Below are 12,921 nucleotides of genomic sequence, written 5' to 3'. Positions count from 1 at the left end.
ATTATACTCGTTAGAATATAATTGTTAATAATCATTCTTAAAAATGATAAGCAATGATATTTTAAAACTATTTTTTTTAGTATCTTAACAATTTACGGTTTTAAATTTTTTCACAAAGAAACAAGTCAGTTTATTATATTAAGAAATCTTCTATTGATACTTTAAGGTTTAGAGTTTAGGGTTTATTAATCATTTATAATTAAAAAAACATTAAAATAATGTTGACCTAATTGATATAAATATCTATTACTCTATTTATAATATATAAAGCTTGAATAATGAGTATGACATTGGCTGAAATTTATAAAATCTTCTATATTGCAATTAATTTATATATGTTGCTATTTTTTACACCATATTTTACGTTGCTATTAATAAACAATAATAACTAAATTTAATCTTGATATATGCTATTTGAAATGAGTCATATATATACAAATATAGAGGGGTAAATAAAGTGACAAAATATGTAAAGTAATGGGGGAGAAAAAGTTATATAAAATTAGGAGTTTGTTGAAGAATCAAATTTTTCCATAATTTCTAAAATCCACTTGAACGTTGCCTCTGTGTCAGGACAATTGTATTGGTCTTCTGAAACTTGCTATTATAATTAGAGTAATCATCAGGATAAATGTTCTCGAACAACATCTCCATATTCATTTAAATGTCTAGTTGTAGCTTCTAAATACATATGTATTTGGAGACTACTACTTGACATTTGATTGAATATGGTGATACTTGTTTGAGAACACTTATCTAAAGTAACAAGGTTAACTAAAGAAGGAATTGGGAAGATCACTTTAGCCTTAAGTAATGGTGCAAATGATTCAAGAATATGTAAATATGCAGGTAAGTGTCTAACTTTTTTCTACATAATCATGTAACACAAAATTATATTTTTATTCCATAACATATATGAGTGGACTAGTACTCTTGCACATTTCTTTACTTGCAGATACAGAAGCAATAACTCAAATACATACTCAAATACATGTGTCATTTAAGCCTATGAGTTGTTTGAATTGTACAATAAAATCAATGAAATGTGCATTCAAGTTTATGATATGTTCCAATAATCCCCTCTCAAGTTATTTTTTCTATCTATAATATTTAAAAATTTGTCCTTACAACTATGTTTAATCAAAAATTTATTTTTAAATATTTTTTTTGAAAAAATACATGGAAGCACATTGTGCATTTTTATTCTAGTATTAATATAGGAACTGTTAAAATATGTTGTTTGGATTGAGATGTGTTATTTTTATATTTACTAATTTGATAAGGTGTATGGAAATCAAAAAATTAATTTTTAAATTCAATTGATTAAGATTATAATTGTGACACCCTCTACCCCAACATACATATACAGTAATTATAAAAAATATAAAAAAAATTCATCATTAAAAATCAAATTTCCAGCCACGTAAGGGTAAAGAGTTCACATTCATAAACTTAATCCAAATAACATGCCGGTAAAATTACAAAGAAATAAAACTGAATTTTCTAAAATAATTTAATAAGAACATCTTTAAACTAATTCTATCTATGTCCCGATGTCACATGTCCTATCAGAGCAAAACTCAACATAGAAGCCTAAGCTTCATCACCAACATCCTTAGCCTCACGCTGATGATCACCTGTATAACAGTCAAAACAGAACAACACGAGAAAAGGGAGTGAGAAACATCTCACTCTGGCTCACAGTGTAGAAATATACGCCGAATAGCCAAACACAAACAAAATAAGTATAACATAGATAAATTAATAATAACATCACACTCATCCAAGACATAAACCATCACTTTATCATATAACATTAAGAATGCATATGCATGGACACGGACTACATATTATCATGCATGTGGCGCCAGTAAAATATCACATGACATATTGCCGCTAGCAATACACGAAGAGTAGTCTAGGAGTACATGCCGGGTCACACCCTCTGCGCACTCTCACTAGAAGGATATATTACCAGAGTCTCGTAGGGATAGCTAAGCCGCGCAAGATACATCTAATGCACACAATGGTCGAGACTGGGACTTCCAAACCGAGCTATCCCCAAGGACTAATCCCCAAAGCTTTTACACTAGGGGGCCTTCTCTGGCGGTGTATTCCATATCGTACCCTTAAAACACTTATGCAAATGATGCATGTCATTCAAGACTCTATGCATTCTCATATCTCATTATCATTTCTCATGGTCATTTCACATCATATTTCATTATCACATTTCATATCTCATGTTTCAATAACATTTCACATTATCTCATCATATTCACAAAGCCTCCACAGAGCACTTTAATTTATATCAAAACTCATTTATTTATAAAATTAAATACATATTTTTACATCTCATCAAACAAGAAATATAATAGAGCAATCAGAAATCAAAACAGAAAATATTTATATTTTGCCTATTTCTCATAGAGTTTCCCATAGGAACCGATAGAGCACTCTAAACCATATCAAAACATATTTATTCTCAAAATTAATCACATACTTACACATCACATTCAACAAGGAATATAATAAAGCAATCAGAAATCAAAACAGAAAATATTTATATTTTGCCTATTTCTCATAGGGTATTCCATAGGAACCCATAGAGCACTCTAAACCATATCAAAACATATTTATTCTCAAAATTAATCACATACTTACACATCACATTCAACAAGGAATATAATAGAGCAATCAGAAATGAAAACAGAAAATATTTATATTTTTCCTGTTTCTCATAGGGTTCCCACAGGAACCACAGAGCACTCTAATTCATATCAAAACTTGTTTATTTTTAAGATTATATACATATTTACACTCAGCAAATATCAAGAAACACAACAGAAAACTCAAAAGCTAAAACAGAAAACATTTAAAATTTGCCTCTTGCAATTATCAATGCATTCCCTTAGGGTTTCCCATAGGAACCCATAGAAATCTCAATTCATACAATTAATTACATATAAGAAAACAATAGGCAAAACAGATACAATTGGAAAAAACCCCTCATACATAAGCATACAAAAATGCAACAAACACAGGATTGGGGGCCAATCCCACTACCCAGCATACAATCTCACACCCAGAGCGAGGTTTCTCACTCCTCCCTTACCTCGATAAGTAGGAGCTGAATCTTGTTGGTCGCCCCCTCTAGGTTCCCCTTCGTCTTTAGAGAGAAAGGAGGAAAAAGATAAGAAAATGAAGAAAATGAATTTTAAAGAGTGCAAAACGCTCTATTTATAGGCACCAGGCCACGGCCAGAACGGCCCGTTCTAAATCCGGAACGGCCCGTCCTAGGCACATAGAACATGAACAAAAATCTCTCTAAGAACGGCTCATTCCAAAACCAGAACGGTCCGTTCTGAGTCAACACTTTGTCCTTTAAAAACACATCCAGAACGGCCCGTTCCCAAAGTGGAACGGCCCGTTCTGGGTTAAAATTTTACCCATGCATGCTTGATTTGGAACGGCCCGTTCTCAAAGTGGAACGGTCCATTCCAGAGCTACAAAAATCCAGGACTGTTAATTAATAAATAAATAATTAACATATATATATATATATATATATCAAATTAAAATAAAATATCAAAACAATTTAAAACATGATTTTCTTCAAATAATAATTATAACAAAATATCATAATTAATAATATTATACAAAATAATTTTCATAAATGATTATTATTAATAACCTTTAAAACTTCAATCAAACCCATTTAATTAATCAAAATAATTATAAGAAAATAATCTTCATAAATACAAAAATAAATAATAATTATTCATTGTATTAGTAGAAAAAATTTGGGATGTTACAATAATAATGTTAAATTCAATTTAATATGGCGTGGCATATTTAGTTTTCAATTTTAAAATTCAATTAAAATTTAAAATAAGATAAATAAATTTAAGTATATATCTGAAATAAATAAAAATACAATGAAATAGTTATTTTTGTTTAGAAGTAAGTATTTCAAGTTATATTTATAATATAGAATGAATAAAAGTAAACATGATATTGAAACCCATCCAATCATTAACTTCTACCATGTATTGCCATTATTATCTGTCGCTCATATATCTTAAGTTTCTTTTTTGAAATATATAAACAAAATTATGACAATATTGTTTCTTACCATAGTTGACAATATTATTTTGTTTTTGGAAGCAACTAAATGCTGATGAGTGATGACAACATTCCAATTTTATGGGATTCCAATTTTATTTTATTTTATTTTTCAACGGGGAACCAGTGCGAAAGAATAATTGGCTGAAGAAGGAACTGCTATAATGTTTTTGGTTGGTAGTAGTTGCAGGTGTCACGATAATGTTTCTCAATTGTTTTGGCCACAGATAGAACAGATATCTCAAACACCAATGCTCACTATATCTCGTTGTCCAAAACCATTATTAACCCATACACGGAACCACTACATATCATTAAAACCGATGTTTATTTCTAATATTTCATATTTGATTATATATATTATTTGTAATATTTATATTAATTATTTAAATTTAGTTGGATATAATAAAAATGACCTAATTTTAGTAAGTTTTTAGAATATCAATAAAAAAAAGGATATAAATTCAATAAATAAAAATCGAATTTCATCCATTAAAGGTTAACGAAAACACTAATAAGTTTAAAATCATAAACATGGTCATGGTTGTTAATATATCAAAATCAAAATAATGTTTCTCTCCCATACAAAAGAAACATTTAATCACATTTAAGAAATCCGATTATTTGATTATGGAAGATTATTACATCAAAACATTATTCTGCTGTAATTTTTGATTAATGTCAATGGATTCAAGTACAATTTAAATCGTTGGTAATCTAACATGATATATATTGTTTATTATTTGGTACTTGTTAAAATTACAATAATCAATAGTTATTGTAACTTAGAACAGAGTGAGTTAGAATACATGTTTCCTAGGTAATTCCGTGAGTTCAAATCAAGGGTCTTAATAAGGGATGATAATGGATCTTGTGTGGGCGAGTAGTAGTGTACCCATTCGCCAGATAAACATTCATCCTGAAACCGTTTCCTATCTGCATGGATGTTTGTTTAGTAGGTACTCATGAATTTTATAAATATTCTCGAGTATTCGTAGATATTTGTGAATTATTTTAAAAATTAAAAAAAGTATTATAAATAACTTTGAGCTTATATTTGTGTTAAGTATATTGAAATATAAATATAAACAATTGATATTAATTTGTAAACTTATAATTAATGACAATTTTTTTAAAATATTAAAAAATATAAAATATAAGATAAAAATATGAATATTTAAATAATATTATTTAGCGGGTATCCTTAATTACGAATATTATCATACCCACCCATATTCTATTTATTAACGGGTAAAAAAATACTCACGTATATCTATTTAGACTTTCCATTTATCATTCGAGTCGGATTTTATCTACATATATTTGCCAAAAGAGATATTTTTGGCATCTCTAGTCTTAATTAGCTTTTTGAGTTAATGTATACTTTTTGTGTAGTAGTTATGTTATGATACTTTTACTTGAATAGTGTAAATAACTCATGCTTCTTAGTTATCAGCCAAATGCAGTAAAGGCAATCTTTTCTTGTTTACCACAAATGATTTAGAGATGCATCTTGATTATTAGCCAAGTATAGCAAAAGGCAACTTGATATTCTATATATCATTGTAGCTTCTGCCATATATTTTCGTTTTTGATTGGTTTTTGCACACCTCTATATATTTGGTTTTTATTGGTTCCGTTGCTTCCTCTGTTTCTATTATCTAACGTAGTTCATATATGTTCTATTTCTGGTTGTTTAACATAGTTTATTCATAACTTTAATATCGCTTGTTTTCTTTTAATTGTTATCTATCATTGATTTTACTGTGTTGTTTGGTCAGGAAAAGTCTGAATGATCTGATGGAGTCTAAAGGTGGGAAGAAGTGTTCTAGTAGTAAATCCCTTTTGTACGAAGCTCCTCTCTATTACATCATTGAAGACGTTCGACCACACGGTGGAATCAAGAAGTTCAGATCTGCTGCTTACTCCAACGTAATTTTCTCTCTCATTTTTTTTCTTCTGATGACGATTAAATGGAGACATTTAGCATCCAACATGTTGTCTAACACAATTTTTTTGTTCCTGGTGCAGTGCATCTGCAAGCTGTAACGACTCGGCTGGTCACTACACACTACATAGTACACTTGAAAACCGGACAAAAAGGAACAAGTGTATATATATAGTGTCTAGAATATACATATATACATGGCCCAAGTCTGACTAGATTCAAATGTACAAAATATATCAATCGCTACTACACCTAGTAGCTAAAACACCAAATCATCCACAAGAATCAAGCTCTATCTGCCAGCTGCAGACCTGCCGTAAGCCACCAACCTATCCTTGCTCTGCTCCCATACGTAGTATGATCATCGCAGTCCAAACCACATGGAAACAACAAGGGTAAGCTAGTGAAAAGAAACAACATGCATATATAAATATATGAATAGAAGACATTCTACAGTTATCAACACACTCGCACAGCTTATAATACACCACAGCAATTCAGCAATATCAGCAGCGCTCAGCGGCTATAACAGCACCACAATAGTGGCTAACAGCACCGACATAGCGGCTATAACAACACCACAATAGTGGCTAACAGCACCGACATAGCGGCTATAACAGCACCACAATAGTGGCTAACACAGCATACAACTCAGCAATAAACAGCATAACAAAACAGCTCACAGCACAGCACCTCAGCATACAACACAACTAGTAGTATTCAACACAGCTTACTACTCACAACCCAGCTCATCATTCTAGAGCACAACCATATTATATATCAGCATTTAAATCATAAATAACAGCCCAGCTCAGCACAGCGATATACATCCATTACAGCTTAACATCATTTTTCAGCATTTACATCTAGTCAGCACAGCATATTTATCAATTACATCTCAGCTCAACAATTACAACATAATTCAACAACTATCAGCATATGATTCAACTCGACTCAAACAATAAAGTTCAGCATTAGCATCACACAACACAACTCAGCTTAATAGCACAGCCTATCGTCTTACAGCACATCTAAGCATCTTACAGCAATATACACCTAACACAACTCAACATCATCAAACATCAATTTTAACTAGTCATCACATCATATTCATCAATTTCGGCTTAGTTCAGCATAAAACAATATTATCATCAAATTCAGCATATAACTTCACATCCTCATACGCGCCCGGCGCACTCACGGTCGCGCCCGGCGTGGCACAACCAGAGGGCTCCAGGGCCAGCGTGCCTGCGCCCGGCGAGACTTAGCCAGAGAGTCCAAAGCTCTCTCGCGCCTGACGCAATACCCAATTGCGCCCAGCGCAGGCCAGGCAGAGACTCCAAGGAGTCTCACACGCCCGGCGTGCCCCAACCCGCGCCCAGCGCAGGCAAGGCAGAGACCTCCCTTGGTCTCGCGCCCAGCGCAAACCAAATTGTGCCCAGCGCCCTCGAGGCAGAGACTCCCAAGGAGTCTCACGCCCAGCGCGACAAGGGTCGCGCTCAGCGCAGCACATCAATATCATCATTCAGCTCAATAACACTAATCATTAACAGCTTAAAATAGCATGATCAACAACTTCACAATGCACAACATGTTCAACACATAATACGGACCAACCATCTTGTTTACAACTCATCTATCTTGTCAACTTACTCACCCAAACAACACCAATACACCTAAGCACCTAAAACAACTTTCAACTTAACCAAATCACTAAAAGTGAAATGGCAACCTTCACAGAAAATAGCGCATCAGGAGTCATACTACTCCTACCATACTCATCCTTATCTCATATGAAAGATAAGAAGATTTCCTACAACTCTCATGAAGTCACCAAGTCCTATATCCTTCATCTACCTTGTTAAAAATTCTAAAAACCGCAACAACTATAAGTAATGCTAGCAGCTTGACCCCTCTTCACTAAAACAGCCATATCTGGAGTTCTAAAACTCTTTTTTGGGTGATTCCAGCGCCATTGAAAAGCTAAAATCCAAGGCTACAACTTTCATGAAGACTATAAAATCCAATTCTGAAAATCACATTCGCGCCCGGCACATTAAAAGCGCGCCCAGCGCAATTCTCAACCAGAGACCTACAGAGGTCTATTGCGCCCGGCGTAGTTCTCCCCGCGCCCAGCGCGGTTCACCCAGAAAATTGTCTATTTCAAATCACGCCCAGCGCGAAGAACTGCGCCCGGCGCAAATTCAAACAACAACTCTCTCCAGTTCGAAAATCTCACCCAAAACCCGCAAAAATCAACACCCCAGGCACATGCAATCGGTCCAAAACATCATATTTTCATCATACAACCCGAAAATACCAGCTTTTTCAACATGCAACCACAAACAAGGAAAGATCACCAAATTTTCACCCAACCCTGAAAAACCCCGAAAACTAGTTTTTTCTTAAATCTCAGCCAAAGATCAACCACCAACAAACAGCAATTGAGTTTCTAGGACACATTCTCAACCAAAAACAACAAAGTAACTAGCTTCCCTTACCTCGGTGAAGAATCCGAGCTTCGGGATCGCGGAGAATGGAGAAGAAGATGGAGGATGGACGGAGAAAATCAACGGAGAAGAAAGAAAACCCGCGCCCCTGCTAGCTTCCAACACAACTCCTCAGCTCCACCACCTAATGGTTCCAAAGAAAGACCAAAGGCAAAGAGAAAACAAAGAAATTTGAGAGTGAATGAGGGAAGGAGAAAAGAGTATGAGAGTGATAGTGAGGAAGAGAAAAAAAAGAACGGATATGGGGTCTCACACAAGCCATCCTGAGATTTTCTTGGTTGTGTGACATAGCCCCCGTGATTTTGCATCTGCTTTATTATTCCAGTCTCCTCTTTTCCTTTTTCTTGTTCTCTTCTTCCCTGCATTTTTTGTTCTCTACCTACCTACACAGCAAGAGTTTGTTTCTTTTTGAGTCAAGATGGAAGGCTCAGCTATTGGTTTTGAAGGCTATGAAAAAAGGCTCGAGATATCATTCTTTGAGCACGGTGTGTTTGCTGACCCTGAAGGATTAGGCCTCCGAGCACTGTCTAAAGACCAATTGGATGAGATTCTGACACCAGCATAGTGCACCATTGTTTCATCACTTTCAAACGACTATGTTGACTCTTATGTTCTGTCAGAGTCAAGCCTGTTTGTCTACTCTTATAAAATCATCATCAAAACCTGTGGAACTACCAAGTTGCTTCTGTCAATCCCTGTCATTCTCAAGCTTGCTCAATCTCTTGACATTGCTGTGAAATCTGTGAGGTACACACGAGGGAGTTTCATTTTTCCTGGAGCACAGTCATTTCCTCATCGCAGCTTCTCAGAGGAGGTTTCTGTTCTTGATAGCTACTTCAGCAACCTTGGTGCTGGTAGTAAGGCTTATGCTATGGGTGATCCTTCTAAGTCACAGATTTGGCACATATATTATGCCAGTGCAGAGACACAAGGTTCATCAGAAGCTGTCTATGGCCTTGAGATGTGCATGACTGGTTTAGACAAGGAAAGTGCTTGTGTTTTTCAAAGATAAAACATCTTCTGCAGCTTCGATGACAGAAAATTCTGGAATTAGGAAGATCCTTCCACAGTCTGATATATGTGATTTTGAGTTTGACCCTTGTGGGTATTCAATGAATGGAATATAGAAGGGAGTGCAATATCCACCATCCATGTCACCCCAGAAGATGGCTTCAGCTATGCAAGTTTTGAAGCTGTTGGTTGAGTATGATGACAAGACTTTGGTTGAACTTGTGGAGAGGGTCTGATGTGAATCAAGAAGAAGCAATAATGGACTAGGAATTTAAGTAGTTTGGGACTGAATAATTAATAAGTTCATTATCTTATTTTTAATGTAATTTTCGTTTTATTTTATTTTATTAAATAAATATGATAGGTTGCCTTGCCTTTTAGGTTGCTAAGGGGAAATAAATGCTAGTGGGAATTTATTGCTTAGTTAGTGGGCTAGTGAAGAGTCAATATTAAGTGTTAGTGGGAATTTATGTCATCTTGCCCATCTAAGCTTATAAATAGGAACCATTTGTAAAAGTTTGGGGAGAAAATGAATTATTCAGAATATGGATATTTTTCCAATTGAGAGGATTTTCTCTCTCTAGGTTCTTAGGAACTACTTTTGATTCTTATCCTTGAATTTCCTAATTCAAAGTGGCGAATCTTCCTCAACTTATCAATCTTTAGGGATTGTGGCGTTGTTCTTCCATTTCTTACCTCAATCCATATTTTTTTCTTTTAATTTCTTAATTATGAGCTTTCCAACCTAGATAGATCCGTAAAACGAATCCATCCCTCTGGGTTCATATCATTTGGTATCAGAGCTTCGGCTCTGGGTTTGGAATGGAAATGGAAATTTACTATACAAGATGTTTGGTTGACGACTCTCTATTCTTGGTTGCAGTAGATGAATTTAATTTCAGAAATGTCGTGAGCAGCAGGGCGGTTGAGAAATTATGTCTGCCCACTACAAATGGACAAGCAATGATTAAATTCTCTATTGGAACATATGAAGATGAAGTTCTTTGTGATATTGCCCCCATGGAGACATGCCATATGTTATTAGGGAGGCCATGGTTGTATAATAAAATTATAAATCCTGAACGACCTTCTATTTCTTTTGTGCATGGTGGACGAAGGATTAAGTTGATATGTCTATCATCCGACGATGTACATGAGGATCAACTGAAATTGAAAATAAAGATAGAAAAAGAAAGAGAAGAGAAGAGGAGAGTAGAAGATGAGATACATAGAGAGGAAGATGACAACTCTAACGTTACATTTTCTTCTTTTGATGTGTCAAATTTACAGGAACAAGAGGACAAGTTTTCTTGTTTGAAGAAGCATGTAAACATCATTCCTAATGCACCTTTATACATTCAGTCCACCTTTCAAAATAAAATTCAAGAGACCTTGCACCTGGAAAATGGAGTTGATTTGTTGTTTGAAGTTACTATTTTCCAAAGCTGCCACTTGAATGGGATTCAATTCCTATTCATTGAGTACGTTTGTGGTTATGAGTTTGAAGAGGTTTTATTTGTTTCATTGATGATTAATAACTTACCAACAGGTGAAGCTAGAGATGGATACAAGCGAGATGTCTTCGACCCAGGAGGAAGCATTTACGTTTCGGCAGTAGTTAGTGAATTAAATAAATTAGGAAATAAATAAAGTCTAAAGATTCGGGACGAATCTTCTCAAAGAAGGAGGGTATGATGTGAATCAAGAAGAAGCAATAATGGACTAGGAATTTAAGTAGTTTGGGACTGAATAATTAATAAGTTCATTATCTTATTTTTAATGTAATTTTCGTTTTATTTTATTTTATTAAATAAATATGATAGGTTGCCTTGCCTTTTAGGTTGCTAAGGGGAAATAAATGCTAGTGGGAATTTATTGCTTAGTTAGTGGGCTAGTGAAGAGTCAATATTAAGTGTTAGTGGGAATTTATGTCATCTTGCCCATCTAAGCTTATAAATAGGAACCATTTGTAAAAGTTTGGGGAGAAAATGAATTATTCAGAATATGGATATTTTTCCAATTGAGAGGATTTTCTCTCTCTAGGTTCTTAGGAACTACTTTTGATTCTTATCCTTGAATTTCCTAATTCAAAGTGGCGAATCTTCCTCAACTTATCAATCTTTAGGGATTGTGGCGTTGTTCTTCCATTTCTTACCTCAATCCATATTTTTTTCTTTTAATTTCTTAATTATGAGCTTTCCAACCTAGATAGATCCGTAAAACGAATCCATCCCTCTGGGTTCATATCAGGGTCTTAGCATGCTTTCAACCAGCAGAGTTTTCTGTTGCTTTGCACATTGACATGCACGGTGAAAAACTTGAGAAATTTCCATTGGACATCAAAGGGTACTACCGTGGAGAGAGGATCACTGAAGAGGTTGGAGTGGATGGTGCAGTTGTGTACCTTACATATGTCCAAAGCGATGGCCGTGCAGTTCCCAGGTCTATTCTAAAATGCTGCTGGAGTAGTGAGGATAAGAACGATGATGAAGTGAGGGAGGTATAGTTATGTTTTGTGTGATTATGCAGATGTTTTCTGATTTCTATTGTTAACTCATTATATGATGGAGTGTTGAACCTATATTTCATTGTTATATAAATAAATATATTATAATTTATATTGTTTTAATTTATTGATGACATATGTTAAATTCAGCAATTCAACTTTAGTTATGTCTTCTTATGGTATTTATCTTGAAGTCAATGACCGCTAGTTTTTTCAAGAGTTTTTTATTTATTTAATTTTTCTACAATTTTATTGAAAGTAACTCATTTTTTTCTTGCCTTAAAAAAAGCAAAAGGACATTTGATACTTTTAAATTCAGAATCTAAACGCATACTAAATATAAAATATGATTTGGGTTATGACACTAGTGCAAAATAGAGCTATTACGTCACCCATTTTATGTCGGAAATACAAACACTCGATATAATAAAAACGCGGTGGCATGTATCGTAATTTTTATGACTTTTTCACGTCGGACCTTTAAAGGACCGACGTAAATTTTAACATCTACGTCGGTTATACAATATGTCCGACGTAGATGTTAAAATTTACGTCGGACCTTTTTAGGGCCAACGTAAATAAGCCGCATCTCTCCTTTAAAACAAGCTTTACGTACTAGCTGGAGATTTCAAAAATTCTTTCTCCCGCGCGTTGTGTAAATCCCTCCGCCTCCTACTCCTTCGGTCCTTCCTTCCTTATAATTTTTCTATCATTCAGTCTCCGTTCATACGACAAAAACAAGCAGTTTGCGTTCATACGACTAAATGTGTATTTTGAACTTATTATGTGTGTTTCTTTATATATTTTGAGTAGGAACAATC

The 12,921-nt window shown here is 34.3% G+C and overlaps 1 pseudogene; it reads left to right on the top strand.

Moving 5' to 3' along the window:
• Nucleotides 1–8,923: 8,923 nt before the first annotated feature.
• Nucleotides 8,924–12,120, top strand: LOC145957564 (S-adenosylmethionine decarboxylase proenzyme-like; annotated as a pseudogene).
• The last annotated feature ends 801 nt before the right edge of the window (nucleotides 12,121–12,921 follow it).

Source organism: Cajanus cajan, chromosome 4 (assembly GCF_000230855.2).
Source record: "Cajanus cajan strain Asha chromosome 4, NIPB_CcT2T_4, whole genome shotgun sequence".
Taxonomy (NCBI): Eukaryota; Viridiplantae; Streptophyta; class Magnoliopsida; order Fabales; family Fabaceae; genus Cajanus; species Cajanus cajan.
The sequence above is the reverse complement of the archived record's forward strand: the minus strand, read 5'-3'. Positions and strand labels throughout refer to the sequence as shown.